Raw genomic sequence first — 19,386 nt, 5'->3', positions numbered from 1 at the left:
TGGAATTTGCTTCTAAGTGAATGAGGAGCATAAGGTTGAGCTGATTTCAGATTACATGTTTCAGACACAACAGAATAACAAGGAAAGAACTGACTGAGCTGGGTATAATTAAGAACTACATGAGGAGCACTAGTTCAGTGGTTCAAGGATACAAAAGAGGCTATCATAGTTATTACAAAAGCATGGTTGCGATCTTTCATATTAACTGTTTGGTTTGTTTAATGGATGCTCCATCTCTCTACTTAAATGTTCAAGGGGACATCTAAAAGCTAATGACAGCAATAAACAATTGAACAAAACAGTGGTAATAAAAATAACGGATCAAGAACAAAGGCAAACAGCATAGGAACAATGAAAAAAAGGTAGGCCTTGAAAGGTAGCTACAGTTTGCCTTGGCAAGGTGAGAGTGTGAGGAAGACAGAACGGTTCTCCTTGCAAAGGGGTTTGCATTGCTCAGCTGCATACAATGCTTCATGAATGAACTTTGAAACACCACTTCAAAGCCCTAAAATAACAATGTAGATATGTCCATGTGTTGTGTATCAGAATTATGTTTTCAAAAACAAAGAGAATGCCACTTCACACTCAAAAATACATCCAACCTCTGTATTCCTAAGGTTAAAGAGAGCAAACAAGACAGAAGGCTCTGGGAAACAGGGTCTAAAGTCCAAGCAATTCCACATAGAATGCAGATACCATTACCTACTTCAGTTGTACTGCTAGTTCTGAGGTTTTCCTTAGACTCTTCCTTAGATATTAAGGACGGTCAAACCAGTTATTAAAGTATAACTCCCCGCAGCCCCAGCAAACACCAGTGATGAGTAGCAGTCATAGTATCAAAATGATGTTGCACCATAATTTCACCATGCATATAATGTAAATTACCCACATGGTCATTTTGTGTCAGATGCAAATAACATCCTTTGCATAAGATCACGATGCATGCTATGTCACTAGCTCCCCCTCTCTGTCCTCCACAAGGCCCATGACCACCATTACGGCTAATGTGTGATTTTATTTTATTTGTCTGTTTGTTTTGGTGCCTTAGCATCAGTGTTGACTCCTGGTGACTGCCTGAACAAGTCCCTGCAGTTTTCTTGGCATGATTTCAGAAGTGGTTTGCCCTTGCCTGCTTCCTAGGGCTGAGAGAGAGGGACTGGCCCAAGGCCACCCAGCTGGCTACATGTCTAAGGCGGGACTAGGACTTATGGTCTCCTGGTTTCTAGCCTGGTGCCTTAACCATTACACCAAACTGGCTCTCATGTGATATATGATCTACATGTACATCATCTATATCTATACCTATGATATATGTATATCTTAGTTAATTTCAGCAATATTGGAAAGACCACAAGTCTGAGTTTAGTCCCCAATCATCATCCTTGTCCTTCTCTGAAGCTGAGATGAGATTTCACTAATGTGAAATAGAACTGAATCTATTCGGTTGCTTGTGGTGGTATCAGGGTGAAATCCCATCACAGCACCTCTAAACAGCATTGGCTCCCTGCATGTCTGCATCCTGTTCAGACAACACAGACAATGAATGAAGCTCTTGTGGTCTATTTATTGATTCCTGCCTTGGAGCATTATGTGCTGCTGAAACTACTTCTAGATTGTATTTTTTAAATGTGACACCAGTGAAGACTTTGGCAGACTCTTTGTCCCTGATGCCCAGGGTATAATGCATACTCCTAAACGTTAAGATGTTGTGAAATACAGAGCTACCCCTTCACATGTTAATGAGCACACTCTGAATTGCTGATAATAAAGTGTACAGCAGTTATATGGTTCTGCCCACACCCTGTATATAATTTTAACCTAAAGAAACCTTTTTTGGGGGGGGGGGCGGGCTTGGAAACCAATACAGGACCAGATATTGCTGAGTGAATTAACAGCACATACAACAGATGGAATAGAGCTTTTTCAGCAAAAGTGCAGCAGGGGGCTATCTGGTTGGTAATTATTAACAGGAGAGACATAAAGGGGTTACAGGTATGCCCCTATTTCCTCTCTGAAATGTTGAAGGGTATGCAAATTCTAAATGTTTCTAAATGAATATTACTGAAAATTAATTGGTACAATTAAACCTGTTAGAAAGAGGCAAAGCACTTTGTAACACGGTACAGATACTTTGCAAAACAACTAGCCTGCATCTTATAAGATAACTTTCCAATGAGTTTCATGTTCGTTGGTTAAGCCCAGGTCTCCAACATTTCTATGGCTTGGGGGAACCACTAACATTTGATGAAGGTGTAGGCAACTTTGTAGGGAGCCAGAGCGATGTTCCTTTTGCTCAGTATAAGCTCTCTGACTGAAAGCAGAGCTTGCAGAAGGTGCAAAAATCAAGCTTGTGTAAAACAGAGGAGGCGTTGCTTTACAAGAATGCTGAAAGATAAATAAGCAAACCTGATCAAAACCTCAGGTTCAGGAATGCTTGCCACTTTGCAAATGTCAATCCTGTGGACACTTCTGCAAAATCCACATTCAAATGTTCCATCACTGCTAGGTAATACCTTTCTAAATATTTGGCAAAAGGCATTCAAAATCTCTATAAAAGTAATTCTCCAGGGGATGGATGCCAAGGCTGGAGATGTAATGACTGACTTCATACATCGCACTAAACTATGTTTATTTGGTGGTGACATTCTGATTTTGGCTTTGCATCTGATACAAGATCAGACACTGTGGTTTCTAAACTATCATTTATGTCTTAACAAAGATGCAACCCCTGTTAACTCTACCAACCATGACTCACTCCTGATGGAAGAAATATGGCTTACTGTATTATGTGAACCAAGCCAACACTTGTTTTTGATGAGTTGAGATAATTCTATTTGAACCATTACTGTATGGAGTACCCACTTACACTTTTATCCCCAGACCCAGCCCACAGTTCTTTGTATGGAGAGCAAAGAACAAGATGGTACAGTTCATCTACAAATGCCTTCAAGAAATAATGAGGTTGGAGAGGCATCTTCCATCACATCTGAAGAAAGCAGGCTAGATGCGGAAGCACAGGGAAAACCGTATAGGCAATGGTTGTCTTTTGCTGCTTCTTCTCTGCATTTATTGCCTGAAATGTTGCCCTTCTTTATCCAATGGAAGGCCTGGCCCTTTCTGTCTCATTCCTGTCTCTCATCAGTTGCATATTCAAATGGTGCTTCAACAACCCAATTCAGTTTGATTAAAGTCAAAAACAGGTCAACAGAAACCAGTGTGTATACCTTAGACAGCAATTATTTATTCTAATAACCGATCACAGTTCAGTTTCACTTTATTTTGTTTTGAGACAACAATTTTTCATGAGCCTTAGTTGTCATCTGTATAGAATGGGAATAATGGGCCACTTTAGAGGCAGTGAAAACAGATGGAAAAAGTTGTGCTACTGTATGAAACAAAGAGTAAGAGTTTGGATTCTGCTTTCTCCTCTAACAGGACTTTCCTTGTATTTTCCCAGTCCACTGCCCTTTCCAGTACATAAAAACTCAACTACCATAATCCTTCAAGCAGCATGAACAACAACCATATGGTCATGGGTAATGGCATAAAAGTACTTATATGTCAAAGAGTTTGAAGTGAAGTCCAACATCTATAAGGCACCTTATCAGGGATGGCTGCTGTATTGCTAGTCTGGGCGGGTCATCATGATAGAATGCCTGTTATTAGAAGAGTTGTCATTCCCAAATGGATGACCCCAAAGAGCACAGCACCCTCCGTAATGAGTTCCAATGATGTCATCATGAAAATGCTGTGATTATGTCCCTGAGTTACAACATGCATAAGTTGAGTGATGACATCATCACACACATGTCATCAATTGCCCCCTGCCTCCTCCTTGCAGATGCTTATAAAAAGCATTGTGCCTTTGGGTTGTCACTTTCTGGAATTCAGGGACCACAGTATTGTTCATGAAAGAGAGGAAGAAAAAGAGAGAATCTGATGGGACAGGATATATTTGATTTAATAGTTGGTTTGATGCATACATGACAGAGATGGAAAGGGGGAAATCATACAGTGTTGGAAATTGAAAAGAGTATATTGGGTTCCTAGTTTTTAGGCATGCCAGGTTTATTATTATGGTTGGTTGCACAATCAGCCAGATGTTTAGACTGGATTTGGCATTTTTGTTCATCTATCGAGTCCTTCCCAAAGGCCTGGGATAGGCAGATGTTGTTTAATAATATTAAAGAGTGTTGTTGTTGTAATTATTATTATTTCAGATATAAGGGGTTATACCAAGGATGCACACTTAATTTTTTGGGCCACTGAGGACTCAAAATAGATGCATTAAGACTGCCTACTTTGAGTATTATTTCATTATACAAAATAAAACAAGAAACATGCATCAAAATTTGGTGGGATAATCTGAAGGGAAAATACAAAATTGTGTTGGGAAGACCACACATAGCTTATGAGATATGCAATGGTGCTTAAAGGTTTGTGAACCCTTTTCAATTTTCAACATTTCTGGGTCTCACAGAGAAGAGTGAATATTCTATCAACTCCTCACTACAGTGCCTCCAGAAAATCAAAGATGTACACATAGATGAAGATGAAATTATGGTTTCATTTGACGTCACAGCACTCTTTACATCCATAAACCCAGAACTAGCGAAAGAATCCATATTAGCAGTACTACACCCAAATACACCCAGATCGAAATACCCAGAATCATGGACCTCATCAACCTCTGCCTCACTACCTATTTTCAGTTTGATGGACAAATATACCAGCAAATCAGGGGCACACCCATGGGATCACCACTGTCAAGACTCATAGCAGAGATTGTAATGAATTGCCTAGAAACTATAGCACTTCCACAGATACAACCTAAAGTATGGATCCGGTATGTAGATGACACCTTTGTCATAATAAAAAAGGAACAACTAGAGAAGACACATGAAACCATCAACAACATCTTTGAAGGAATAAAATTCACCAGAGAGGAAGAAAACAACAACATGCTACCCTTCCTGGATATCCTCATCAGCAGAGGAAACAACAGCAGATTAGAAACCCAAGTCTATCGGAAGACAACCCACACTAATCAAGTACTCCATTACCAAAGTAATAACCCTACCTCCCACAAGAGGAGCTGTGTAAGAATATTATTCAAATGGGCACAAATGCATTGCAGCAACCAAGAACAGCAGAAAAAGAAAACAGACCACCTATATAACATCTTCCAACAACATGGATACCCATGCAACTTTATCAAAAAGTGCCTGACCACTCAACCTACTACAACACAACCAATGAAAAGGATAACACTGCCATACATCAGAAATGTCTCAGAAACTACCAACAGACTATTACAACCACGTGGCATCTCCGTAGCACACAAACCAACTAAAGCCCTCCAAAACATCTTAAGCAAACCAAAAGACCAGTAGCCCAAAAAGAAAAAAAACAGGAGTCATCTACAACATATTGTGTAAGGACTGTAACAACCACTATGTAGGGCAGACAGGCAGAAGGCTAGCAGAGCGCATCCATGAACACCAACTAACAGTCAGAAGACATGATGAAAACTCCTTAATCTCACAATACATGGACAGACTTAACCATAGTTTCAACTGAGACACTGTCAGCATCTTAGACTAAGCTAAATCCAAAAATGCAAGGAAATTCTTGGGAGCTTGGTATTCAGACAAGGCAGCCATCAACAGGCACATAGAGGTAAACAACATCTACACACTATTCAAAGGAGACAATAAAAAGGAAACAAAAGACCAGAACACTGCCTCACCAGCAATCATCACCCAAGTTAAGCAGAGATGAACGCCAAGATTACCACAAGACATACAAGCAATGAACAATACCTTAATCAAGGAACTATGAGAAAAGGGGGAAAAATAGAACAAGACAAAACCCACACCCGCACCAACACTGGCAGGGCATGCCACAATATATAAACAGACAGCAGACCCCAGTCCCTTCTAGCACTGAAGATGTTACCTAGCCGGGTAATGAAACGTTTGCAAGAAAAAAACCAAGCTCAGAGAACCCCAAGGACTCCTTACTTCAACTGAGCTACACATATTCGCTTCTATTGATTTCTGATTAAATATGACCTAAAATGTGATCTGTTCTCCACAGAAGTCCTAAAACTAGTTAAAGAGAACCCATTAAACAAATGAGTCAAAAACATTATATTTGTTCATTTATATAGTGAGGAAAATTAAGCTACATAGACTGTAAGTATAAGGAAGTAGCCAGGTAGCATGTATGGTTGAAGAGGATTAGGACTTGGGTCTCTCTCATCTTGTCCAATACTTTAACCATTATACCACACTGGATCTTGGGTTGAGAGAGAGGAAGTGGCCAAAATCACCCAGGGAATCTCTATGGCTGAGGATGAACTTGAACCTGGGTCTACCTACTGCCAGTCCAATACATCAACTAGTATACTACACTGCCCTTGAATCATACAGTCATCTTCATTCTAGGTAAAGATGCTTAGGTTTAAATTATAAATGCCTTCAATAGATAGAAAGACAGACAGACAGAAAGAAGTAGAAATCTGCAATAATAAGCCTATTAACAAACCATGTTATAACTCATTTCTTTTCTTACAGTGATCACTTCGCCATCATACATAACCACATTTTCTATCTTGGATATTCTTTCAAGAAAAGATAAAGAACGTCTTCCTCTTTTTTTTTAATAAAGAGGAAAGCAAGCAAGCAAGAAATAAATAAAAATAAATAAATAAAAAATCCAAGCTTCACCCTTGTTTGTTCACTGTCAGGCTTTCTGAATCAGGACTCATCTGTAAAGCTCTAACCTTGACTTTTCATGGTTTAAATAGGCTTCTAATGTGAATTTGGCAGGAGTCTCTCCCATACTCAACAGGGTACAATTAAAGAGTTGATTGCCCCTTGCCAGAGTAAGAGTGTGGTTTTCTCTTAAACCCACAACAGTTTAAATCGTTGGATGGTTGTTAATGTAACTGGCATCCTTGCCCTGAGAACCAATGGCCCCTGCTTTATCTCATACACTCACCATTGGGAGAGAAAAACAAGTTAATAATTTGCGGTCAGTTTAAATACCCCTACAAATCTCCTCCTTTTTTTCTCTGTCAGGTATGCAGACATACACACTTCAAAAGAAGGGTAACAATTTATTTTGTCATTTCTTAAAGAAAAAGATTACTGTTAGGTCTATCATGTGATTATTACTGAAGGATCACAAGTATTCAAAAGATGGTAAGAGAATGCCTGTGCTAGAGGATATCCCGTACTGCTAGCACATCATTCTGAGTTACATGAGTTCAATCAGTCCTCAAGAACAAGAGAAATTAATTCCCAAACCATTTAGAAACTAACAAGTTTGGAGCAAATTCATCCTTTGAATTATAATTAAACTGTGCACCAACCCCCTTTTGGATGCAATGGTCATTGTGGTCTCTTCAAGGAAGTAATGCGAAATGAGCTTCAAGGCAAAGGCATAAGCTGAAATAGAAGAAATGAAGCATGGTCATGCTGTGAGCCGGCAACAGCATGGGAAAAAAGATGCATTAATAATTTTAGAGAAGGGGGTGACAAGCTGCTGTTGCTTGGGAAGAAAGATCGGAATTTTCATAAACATCACTGAGATTTATAGCCAGCAATTGCCATGAATTCAAGGACACACACTCTCAAATGGTATGCATGTTTCCTAGAGGTCCCAAAATGGTATTCATACCACCAAATTTAATCAGATTAAAACTCGGTGCCTTGGTGTTGGCCTGTAACAGATCACCCCTGAAGAAACATGATCCTAAACATTATCTCCTGAGGTATGGTATCATTATGTACCTCTTTCCAGTGACTTATATAGTGCATTACACCCCTGTAGTGTAGTGGTAAAGCTACTGGACTAGATTGGGAGTGACACAGATTTAAGTGAAAGCTGACTCTCCCTCAGCCCAACCCTATGATATGGATTTATGTTTTCAGGAAAAAAATGGGGGAGAAAAAGCTACAGTGTGTGCACTGCCTTGAACTCCTGAAGAAAAGACAAGATATACTTCTGATGATCAGAGAGCAAATTTGATCATGACCTTTGTGTGCTTACATGTACGTGTAGCTCCATCTATGTTCAAAGGGAGATTGGACAGAGTGGACTGCCATGATTTAATCTGGATTCCTTAACTGAACAGAGGGTGGGCTGGCTGGCTGGCTGGCTGGCTGGCTGGCTGGCTGGCTGGCTGGCTGGCTGGCTGGCTGGCTGGCTGGCTGGCTGGCTGGCTTCCTTCCTTCCTACCTACCTACCTACCTACCTACCTACCATGGGAGACTTTTTAGCATGCTTTTTTTTTTTATTCCTCTGTAAGCGCCAAGGTCCAACTCATGCTTTGTGACTGAGGTAAAAAAGAATGTCACTGGTACTTCTCTTATTTAAGCAATGCATAAAAATGAACTCTATCATACATTGCAGTGAGTGGAAAATCAGAGGCATTTTTGTGTGCTAGGACTACCTTCTTCAAAACTAAATCAGTCTGTCACATCTGATTATTACAGTTTATTACGGTTCCTATAATGTCTAGACTAGCAGGATTAGAAAGATTTTTGTGCTCATATACTTCTGCCATAAACTGCAGTAAATGCAGAACCATAATCAGAATCATAAACTACAAACAAAATTATAAATTCAGCTGTCGACTAACTAGCTGTGCAAATTCTAAACAACACCAACACTGTTTAGCCCCAGCCATTTTATTTCCCCTTCATTTACTTCATGAGGCATCGTGCTCAATCGGAAAGAAAAAAAATTATCTATCTCTATGGTAGAGATGATTTAAACTATGTCAACATTTCATATGATTTGCCAACATCCATATAAAATACCTGTAATACTGTCATAACTACAACACTGTATAGGATTCTTGTACTCTAACTGAAAAATGGTATCAGAGGGGGAAAAAGGTTGAGGAAAGACATTAAATTGATCAAGGATTGATGTTTCTCCTATGAAGGAAAGGTGAAAGGGGAGCCCGCTTATTAACTTAGTAAAGAAAAATGACCTATCTGAGAAGGTAAAAGAAACACAGAACATATTTTTATAAATTATGAAAGGCTAGAGAAACCAGAGGTTCCCTGATCCTTCTTTCAGATACTGAAGACCACTCCTTTTATGGCTGCTGTCCATATCCCCAAATACCCCAATGGCTAATTATTGCAAACACAATAATCACTGGACCTTGATCTTATCCAGAAAGGCAATTATGTTCGCTTTCTTTTTTAAAATGGATATAGAATGCTGGTAAGAAAGACTCTAGGTAGAAACTATTGGGCATTGCATTTGTAAGCTTTGCTTTGACCATCACTTACTTGGAAAAACCAATAAAAGAGAATAAAGATGCCTTACTCTGTGTAACATAGAGCCTGAACCAGCCACCCATCTCTAATTGAAAAATCAGTCACACACAGTTCCTCATTTGAAATATAACCTTTTAGAAATTCCAAATCAGCCCATAGTTTAGGTAATTAGTTAATTAGCTTTTTTCTCTCTCTTCTTCTGTAGGAAGTAGTTGAACTTGAGGTGAAGATGAAAATACTGGGTACAGGAGAACTACTGTTTCCACTTTCTGGCTGACACTAGCCAATTTACAAAAGCTACATAGCATTGGACCTGGTTATTACTTGGGTGAGAGACCATTTGGAAATATCAAGAGTGGACAAAGAAGTGGGGGGGAAATCCAGGCAACCACCTCCATACAGTATTCAGGACAAAAAACTACATGGATGTTCTCATGAAATCACCAGGAGTAGAGCTTGACCTGAGGGAGACTTCATATACTTATCCTTTCCACAGCATTCTGTTTCCTACTCCACAAGGTGTCATTCCATCAGAACACTCTAGTACCAGAAGAATCCATGCCATGTCAGCAGAAGAAAATTACAAAAATGTGCAATCAGAAAATATTGAGTGTGGCTAGATGCAAAACAAAGCAAAATGTATGTATGCATATGCAGGAAAGAAATAGTTCAATGGGTCATATAGATGTACTTGTCTTCTTAAGGAGGGCAGAAGGAGAGGGAAAGAGAAAGGTTCTTGCTCATCACCAAAAAACAAAGAGATGGCCAAGAATTATGATAGATTACATAACGAGAGCTACAAAGTACAAGAATGTGTTTTTGTCATTTTCTCATGATATGCCTCATCAATATTCCAAAAGCAAATAAAGCACTTGTTTAAAAAAAAAAAAAACATTCTCTCTACCAACACCTGCAATTGAAATGGAAACTCTAGATATGAATTAGAACAAGCAAATCTGTCAATTACAGTTTTATTCAGTTTCTCATTTTCATGATAGTAAATTCATTTCAGTCTGTCTCCGTGTGTTGGCAAATTCAGCAGAAGAAAAAGTTTACATAAAACATTTCTGTGTGCTTCTTCTGAGATAGGCAGTTTGGTACATTTTTCCGAGAGTGTATACTTTTGCCCAGCACATTTTCTCGTCTGTCTGTCTGTCTGTCTGTCCGTCCGTCCGTCCGTCCATCCATCCATCATATTTATGGTTTTATTGTACGCCACCCAGAGTCACAGAAATGTGATTCTGGGTGGCATACAATAAAACCATAACAACAATAATTACAAAAATATTCTAAAATTAAAACATAAATATTATTATGATTAAAAAAAACTAAAAAGGGTAGGGAGGGCATAGATGTTACACACAATGCAGCCATCTCATTAAATCCCCATTTCCATGAGACTCCCAAGCCTGTTGACATAACCAAGTTTTAAGGGACTTCTGGAAGAACATCAAGGAGGGGGCCACTCTCACCTGGGGGAGGGATGATGCCCCACAGGGTGGGTGTCATGGCAGAATCAGCCCATCTCCTGGGTCCTGCTAAATGTAGTTCCTTAGCAGATGGGATCTGGAGCATGCCTCTTCTGTTGGACCTGATGGGACAGGCGGAAGTAATTGGGAAGAGGCGGTTCCTCACATAACCCGGCCCCATGCCATGAAACGCTTTAAAGGTCAAAACCAGCACCTTGAATTGGACCCAGAAACCAACTGGTAGCCAGTGCAGCTTGTGGAGCAGAAGTGTAACATGTCCTTCTAGGAACACCCATAACTGCCTATGCCGCTGCATTTTGTACCAGCTGAAGCTTCCGGGTACTCTTCAAGGGCAGTGCCATGTAGAATGCATTACAGTAGTTGACCCAGGAGGTGACCAGGGCGTGAGTGACTGTGAGCAGAGCTTCCCAATCCAGGGACAGGTGCAACTGATACACAACTCAAAGCTGTGCAAAGGCCCTCCTAGCCAGGACTGCCACCTGCTCTTCAAGCAGGAGTTGTGAGTCCAGGAGGATCCCCAAGCTGTGCACTGTGTCTGTCTGGGGCAGTGCAACCCCATTCAGTACCAAAGATAGTCCCAGGACAATAATGCCTCAAACCCCAGAGCCACTGTCTTATTAGGGTTCAGCTGAAGCCTGTTGTTCCCCATCCAGATCCCCACAGCCTCCAAGCACCAGGATAAGACATCAGCAGCATCACTTAATTCACCAGGGAAAGAGGTGTACAATTGGGTATCATCAGTATACTGATGATACCTCACCCCATGGTAATGGATGAGCTCACTCAGCAGCTGAATAGTACCAGAGAAAGCACCGAACCCTGTGGTACCACAAAATACAGGCCAAAGGCAGGATCTCTTCCCTTCCAATCACCACTGATTGGTATCGACCCCAGAGAAAGGAGGAGAATGCCCAATCTGGACCTGGAGCCAGTCCAGAAGGATATCACAGATGATGGTATCAAAGGCTGCTAGTTCATCCAAAATTCAGCTCTTTTATTGCTTACACAGGATAGACAGAATCTTGCCAGACTAGATCTATACTACTACAACTAGTAGATATACCCTGGGAGATTCTAGGGAGTGGCTATCCCGAACCTCTTACGTTTCCCATGCTCCAGCTCCAAACTGTCTTGTCTTTTGTCTCTCTGCCCTTCCTGGAATGCAACCCCTCCTTCCTGATAACCTAGCTCTCTACTGCAATCCACCACATCAACCCCCACTTCATAGATACATTCCATCACAGTAATGCATGTTACATATCTGTGTATATTTTCTATGTTTGTATCAATTGGTTCTTAACATATACACTTTTGTGTATGCATTAGAAATTATTATCTTGACAAAGCATAGTTTTTTTTGGCATACAAGCTCATTCCAGTTTGACATCTTTACCTTGCTAATTTTGGGGAGTAAAAGTTCTGTATATTGTATAAATATTCTGTTCAAATGCCACCAACCGTAAAATGCATTTTCTGCATTGGATCCATGTGCTATTTTAAACATTTAGCTAGCAATTCCAATTCCAAGGGATACGTCTGTTGTTAAACATACATGGCCATACCTGTGTATTTTACTTTCCAATTGTTTATTCCCGCCCCCCCCCCCCCTTCTTGAAGCATAATAGAAAATGGAATAACAAAGTTTAAGCAGCATGAAAGTGCATTTTAGCTGACAGCTTGTTTCGGGAAATTGTATGAATGTAGGAAATGCAAATTAGTTTGGTTCATATTACAATATGAATCAAACATATTCATCCCCTGTAGTTGATTCTCTCGAGTAAACTGTCTAGTAGACTTGAACATCCTGCTTCAAGAATGGCCACATTTGACACACCATCTTTCTGTCTAGGAGAAACCTTGGAATTGCTTTATGCTTATTCCTCCCTTCTCCTCCACATTCACTGTGCAACTTCTGCTATACCTTCATTACTATCCCTTGAGATAGGTCAAACTGAAAATAGGAATGGCTGTTCAAGATCATCCTGATGAGATTCATGATGAACATGATTGAAACTGAGGAACGGGCCTGTCCAAGACACACTCTAGCTTGGTTCACCCTTCACATAATGAACGTTGGTTTTGGTTTAGCACAACCTGTCAACTCATCCACTGAAATTGATAAACTATTATTATTTAATGTGATGTCTGAATCCATCAAACTGTACTTAGCCAATGAACTATTCTTTTAAAAATGTGACTTAAAGAGGTCACCCTTCCCCCCCCCTCAATTCTCCCACCACTACATTATAATAAAACAACACCAATGAAGTAGGCTTGGTTAAAGATTGGACTATTTGCAAGGGGAAATATTTTGCTATTTCTTTAAACTACAGATCTCCTCCACTTTGAATAATGGAAATTGCATGGCAAATACTCCTCATCAATTTGAGAATCAATGCATTACAAATGGAAAACTGGCATTGTTCTCTGATACCTTATGTAAATCCAATTCACAGGAGTTGCCCAGCTATTTAAATTATTGTGCAAATTATAACTATCATCCTTTGTCATCCGGCACAGCCTAAAAGAATATGGAATTTTTATTGCTTCTCGAACTGTTATGCTAATAAGTGTTCTGTACTGCTGGGTGCTTTAGCAACAGACAAACTTATGCTGGGAGAGGATGAATAACTGCCCAGCATGTGTTTAAACATAACAGTGCAGCACCAAACTTCAACATTTGTCAGCTTTATTTGTTTAAATGAGAAAAATGCTGACAGCAGTTATTGCTATAATCTTTTTATTTATCAGACAAGGAAACTTTACTTACTCTTAGCAGGTCTCATACCAGTGGGAAAATAAAAATTGAAATACTTTACAGCCAATTTGAAGCACACTCTTTTAAAATAGGTTTAAATGTTTCAATATATTTAAACCCTTAACAAATATTCTCTTAATCATAGAAACATTCAGATCAAGAGGCAAGAAATCTCAGTATCTCAAGGAGCAGCAGATAAAAATCAGCTGTTATTCTTTGATCAAATTTGGCCATCATAATATACCATAGTTTAGTGTGGCAAGTATGAGCCACATATATAAGTAGATGTCTGGGTAAATGTTTTCAAGCGAAAGATATCATTGTTATTTTTAATTTTATTCCAAAACTGTGGAATCGGGCTGTTTTTGAGGGATATTGGATATAATGGGCATGGAGAATGGCCCAGAGAATTATTCTGAGAGATTGGGAAAGTACTACTAGTCCATATATCAAAGACTGGATTCAAGGAGTGTGTAATTTATCCAATTTTGAAAAGGGTATTTTTTTCTACTGTTCAAAAATTGACACAGTATATTTCCCTTTGGCATAGAGGGAATATATTTTTCAAGAATAGAAAAAAAAAATGTGCAATTTGCTATGTTGTTATTACATGATTAAACGAACATGTGATTTTTTAGGTGTTTTACATTAATTTTTTCTGTTTATTTGATTAATTTTCTTTTTTTTCCCTTTTTTTTTGGCATGGCAATTCCATAATTGACTAATTTGTTGTACATTACCTTTTTTCTTTCATTTATTTTCATCTACTGTCCTTTCTGTATTTCTCTTTTTAAAAATGGAATAAGAATTAGTAAAAAAAAAAAGAGCCACAGTGACATTATTCCTTTTTATCTAATGTGGCTAAAAGATAGAGTTTTGATGCTTTTATTTCTGTTGTGCTGTACAAAGTCATCCAACCCTGCTTAGGTTTGGTTTATTGTATCATTTACAAGAGGATACAAGTTAAGTTTAAGTTTAGTCAAAGTTCATCTGAAATGAGAAAACTTAAAAACTTAAACTATGAAAGACGTTCTTAGATTAGTATATATGATCAAATGCTTAGGATTACTTTTGTACAAAATCACAATTTAGGATTCTCATGGCATGGTAAATTATGGTTAATGAAAACCATACTTTCAACTTCCATTTCAGGTTGTGGTCATGGGAATAGGGAGAGAATGGTCTCCCACATTTAACAAACTGAGTAGAGTCACACACCATATACTGATTTTGGGGGCAGGGGGGAGGGGAAAAGAGAGAGAAAGACAGTTTTAAGGATTTTCTTCTTCTTGTTTTTTGACCATGCTTCCAAGTTTTCAGCAGACATGGTCAGAAGGCTAGACCGCAGCTTGCCACTCCTATTGTAAGATTCATTCACCTTGCATGAAATTCAGATCAAACCTTTATTATAGCCTTTGGGCCAGAAAGCACAACAATAAAATACATAAATCTTTAATTATCAATAAATGTTAAAAATTGCAATAAACTTACATAAAATACATTATTATAGTAATTGTAGTACAAACTATAGTTAAGCATGATACCTACACTGAATCTTATTAGTGGATTACAGTAAGGCCCTCAGGACAAGTCCATTGACTGAAATACTATAAATCTGGACTACTTTCTCTCCTCTGACCAATCCTTTGATAACTTCAAAGACATGAAAATAGCAAGCATGTCACCATAGGAGTCCTGCAGATATATAATTCTTTATTCTTCACTAGAAATTCACTAACAGAAGACTGCTAATCTTACAATTCTGATTATCATGAGCATTTTCTAAGGCCTTTCTAACTACCTATTGCTAATAGCCTGATGCTTATTTCACACGTTGTCCATATATGATTTTATTCTACCGATCTCCAACACGAAAGGGCTGTGCTGAGCAGTAGAGTGATAGGTTTGCAAACTGGCCCTGCTTTCTATATCTTTCATGTGTTCCCAGCTCTTCCAAGTTCAGGTGTCACTAGCACCAGCATCTGATGAGGACTTCTATAGCTATAGCATGCAGCTGAAAAGTTTTGAGAAACCCAAAGACAAGTATGAAATTATACTTGATGACTTGTACTGTCTTAAGTATCATTCCATTTAACTGCTGAATCACACCTTGAATTACTTTTCTTCTTTCTGTGGTCTCCAATAATGAACTTCATTTTTTCAGATAAATCTCTGCTTGAAATGTCTGGCCCATTATTTTGATAACTGCATACTTTTATGGATTCATACTCAGATAGATGGATATCTGATGATTTATTAAAGGAATTCCCAAGGATCCAATGTGGTACGTACCCCTTATTAAAAGATACATTATTTTTCTTACCAGAAGTTTTTTCCCCTCCTTCTAAAGGTTAAAGGTGAATTTTTATGGCATGTCATGCCATGTTATGTCATCAAGGCTAATGGTCAAATAAACATCAAACTAAATTCACCCTTTCAGTAAGATTTCTACTAAGAGGCCCCACTGATCTAACAGATAAAGGCAGCACACACAGTGAAAGCAATATATGTATTTATGTCCAAAAATGAAACTGAGAAGGAAGCTGGAGGAGAGTTAACTAATTCTGCCAATATTATACAGAGAAGGTCAACATCAGGACTTGGGAAGATAAGTACCTCTACAGCTCCTTTTTTTTTTTAATGGATGTTCAAGGCCAAGCTACCTGGACAAACTAACTTGTTGAGAAGGCAGGCTGTATATGGGATCCATGCAGGGCTCATCATGCAGAGAAAAGTGTTAATGTGATTGTTTCACTGAGATATTCTCACATGCCCAGACTGCAATAAGCAACAATAAGCTAGTACAAAGCAGTTGGGAAGGAGCTGGAAGAAAATGTGAATTGAATTGCAAGTTGGGTACATGCCAAAGCCAATCAAATCACTCGTTCACCTTACCACAAACCTGATGCAAATCTATCTGTTTTCCGTTCTCAGCAAACTAATTAGAGGGTGAGGACCTGCTTTCTTAAGCATCAATTTTATGCCAATACTAAGGCTGACATATAGCATATACTATATCCAGAGTCCAGAAGAAAGAGGGATTGTCAATGAAGTATACCAGAATTTAAAATTCTGTCTTCATTCATCCCTATTAAATTTTCTTAGGCTAGTGATGTCTCACTTCAACCTTCCTTCTTAATATTATATGATGCACATCTTACATTATAGTTCCCATAAAATGTAAGAATCAAAATGTTTGTTAAATATAAGCATTTTTTTCTCTCAGGTTTCACAAGCTGGGTTCAGCAAGTAATTCTAAGAAAAGGCATGTTCTCTGGGGATGAGGGGTGTTCTAATCCAACCAATTTGGAAGATAACAGGTTGGGAGAAACTAAACGTACTAGAGTTGTTTTATGTGGGGCATCCTATGAGGATATATTACACTGTCATATAAGTATGACTGAACTCTAATGATTTAAGACAGAATAGGTAAATTCACATAGACAAAAATAAACTTTCCTCATCTGTCACTTTCAATTCCATTAATCTCACGGCTGAACTGCTGTGATGTCAGAGAAATCACAGGAAGTGTTTGGCTGGGAAGGAATAGGATGGAAGGCTGAGAGTTGAGTAGAAACAGGAATCAAGAAAAACAGGAACTAGAGCACTAGAGAGCTGAGGATTTAAAAAACTTAGTGAGTGACCTGTAGTGGCACTGACAGAGGTACTGAGCAACTGCTACCAAGGGAACAGCAAGATAGAGACAGTTTGGTCTAGTGGTTAAAGCACCAGGCTAGAAAGTAGGAGATGGGGAGTTCTAGTCCCACCTTAGGCATGAAAGCTGGCTGGGTGACTCAGCCCAACTCACTTCACAGGGCTGTTTTTGTGGGGAAAATAGGAGGAGGAAGGAGTACTAGGTTTGTTCACCGCCTTGAGTTATTTATAAAGGTGGGATTAAAAAAATCTAAAAAAAAAGATAGTGTTGAGATGATAAATCTGAATTTTATTCATTTCCAAATGTTGTTGTTGTTGTTGTTGTTATTATTATTATTTTCCAGTTGGAGCACAAGATGGCTTAGATAATACAATAAAATGCAGCTGAACTCTGAATTGGTAATTAATTCAGCCAAGCTGCTGTTTGAGGAAAGCAGTGTATTCTCTTTTATTTTTTAAAATTATGCTTATGACATGGACAGCTCCAAAATCCCTCCTCCACCGCCAACCTGACACTGGGTGAATTTATCAGACAAAAATCTCCCGTCGTAACAATTTGCATGCTAGTTTGGAGAGGTAGGCCCGGGTGTGTGTAAAATGTACATGTACATGCATGCCTGTGGGTAAGCTTAAGAAAATAGGCAAAGCATTAAGACAGATTCCTCAGAAAGAAGTATTACACTTCTTGCCATGCCTTGCTATGCCATTCTGTTCCTGACATTCACCTAGGCCTTCAAAAACACTGATACTGAATTGCCATAGAAAGAATGAGGTACTCAAATGCCTGCTTCATGTAACGCTACCTTTCAGAAGGATGTTGTGAGCTACTGTCAGGCTCAGCCCAAAGAACTCCACGAAACAATGCAAATACAGCTCTGTTGCGTTTATTAGCTTCCACCTCAAAACAGAAATCTCCCCAGACTGAACCCAAGTTCCCAAGCCAGCCAGCCACAACACTGTGAATTCCTTAGGGAGGTGCCAGCCTCATCTTCTTGAACTTCCCATGCTCCTGTTGGGAGCTAAGAACACGCTTATCTCTCTGAGCCTGGCCTTCAGAAGTCCATTCCATCACAGCTACCCATTACTTGAAACAAGAAACATTTCATTTGAACAGAAATATCTTTCTCTCTCTCTCTCTCTCTCTCTCTCTCTCACACACACACACACACACACACTTTTTCCATAATGCCACTAAAGGAGGCCTCTGATAACAATTTGCCCTTCTGCCCACATCACCGCAAACATAGCACTGGATCCTTGGGGAGAAGAAACAGAATACCATTCCCTCTTTTTATTTATTTTACTATTTATTGCTTTATTTTCAACAGAATTGGGGAGTTCTGGGCAAGAATCCAGTAAAAAAAATGTTTCCCACCCCCATAAACTATGCATATACGCTCATACTTTCTCACGCACACACTGCTGACCCAATATGCTTTGTGTTGTAGTCCTGATTCGAAGGAGAAAAGGTGATTTGGGCTATGTGCAGGAGCACATGCTACAACTGTGGCAATCTCTTTAAATTCAAGATAACTTTTCTTAAGAATGCATGATGCTGTTGCCTAAATCCAGGGGGGAAAAAAAAAAAGATTCTTTGAGGAGTTATCACCAAGTGTGACCTGCAGCACCATACACACTCTGAAACCCTTTTTCCCTCTGAATTCTGCCCCTAAGGGGTCTATTGCTATTTTTTCCTCTCTGGACCAAAAATCTACCCAACCAGAAGAAAGAAAAATTCACACGTTTTTATCCCCACAATGTACTCCATCAGTGTCCAAAATGGATAACAGCCATCAAATCAGGAAGCCTTCTCAACTCTAGATTATCTAGACTGGACTGGAGTGGACTGCAGGGGTGATGATTTAGTATAAATATGCCCTACTGTTTTCTCTGTATTGGTTTTATAGCTTTTTGATATGGTCAGATGACTAATCAATAACATTTATTGCTAAAATAAACCCAGCACACTAGTATCTATAGTATATTGGGTCCTGTTAGATGTGTTAGCAGCTGCCATGTTTCCAGGTGCCTAGGGGTGAGCCTTGATCTATATTTTCTATATTACAAAAAGAAACAGCCTGAAAAATTTCAGGCACTGCAGCCTGTAGGGAAATGCTGAACCACTATGTCTGATAAGGATGAATGTCCTTCTCTTTCCTGCTTTACAACCTGTATCTCAATA

General features: G+C 39.1%; 1 protein-coding gene across 6 annotated transcripts in view; it reads right to left on the bottom strand.

Annotated features, from left to right (window-relative positions):
• UNC5D (unc-5 netrin receptor D) overlaps window positions 1-19,386 on the bottom strand; it is a 417,169-nt gene that overhangs the window by 240,965 nt on the left and 156,818 nt on the right. The window lies entirely within an intron of this gene.

The sequence above is a fragment of the Python bivittatus genome, unplaced genomic scaffold (assembly GCF_059951505.1).
Source record: "Python bivittatus isolate LINGU-HERP-01145 unplaced genomic scaffold, Pbiv_v1 ctg000320_np1212, whole genome shotgun sequence".
In the NCBI taxonomy this organism is placed as follows: domain Eukaryota; kingdom Metazoa; phylum Chordata; class Lepidosauria; order Squamata; family Pythonidae; genus Python; species Python bivittatus.
The sequence above is the reverse complement of the archived record's forward strand: the minus strand, read 5'-3'. Positions and strand labels throughout refer to the sequence as shown.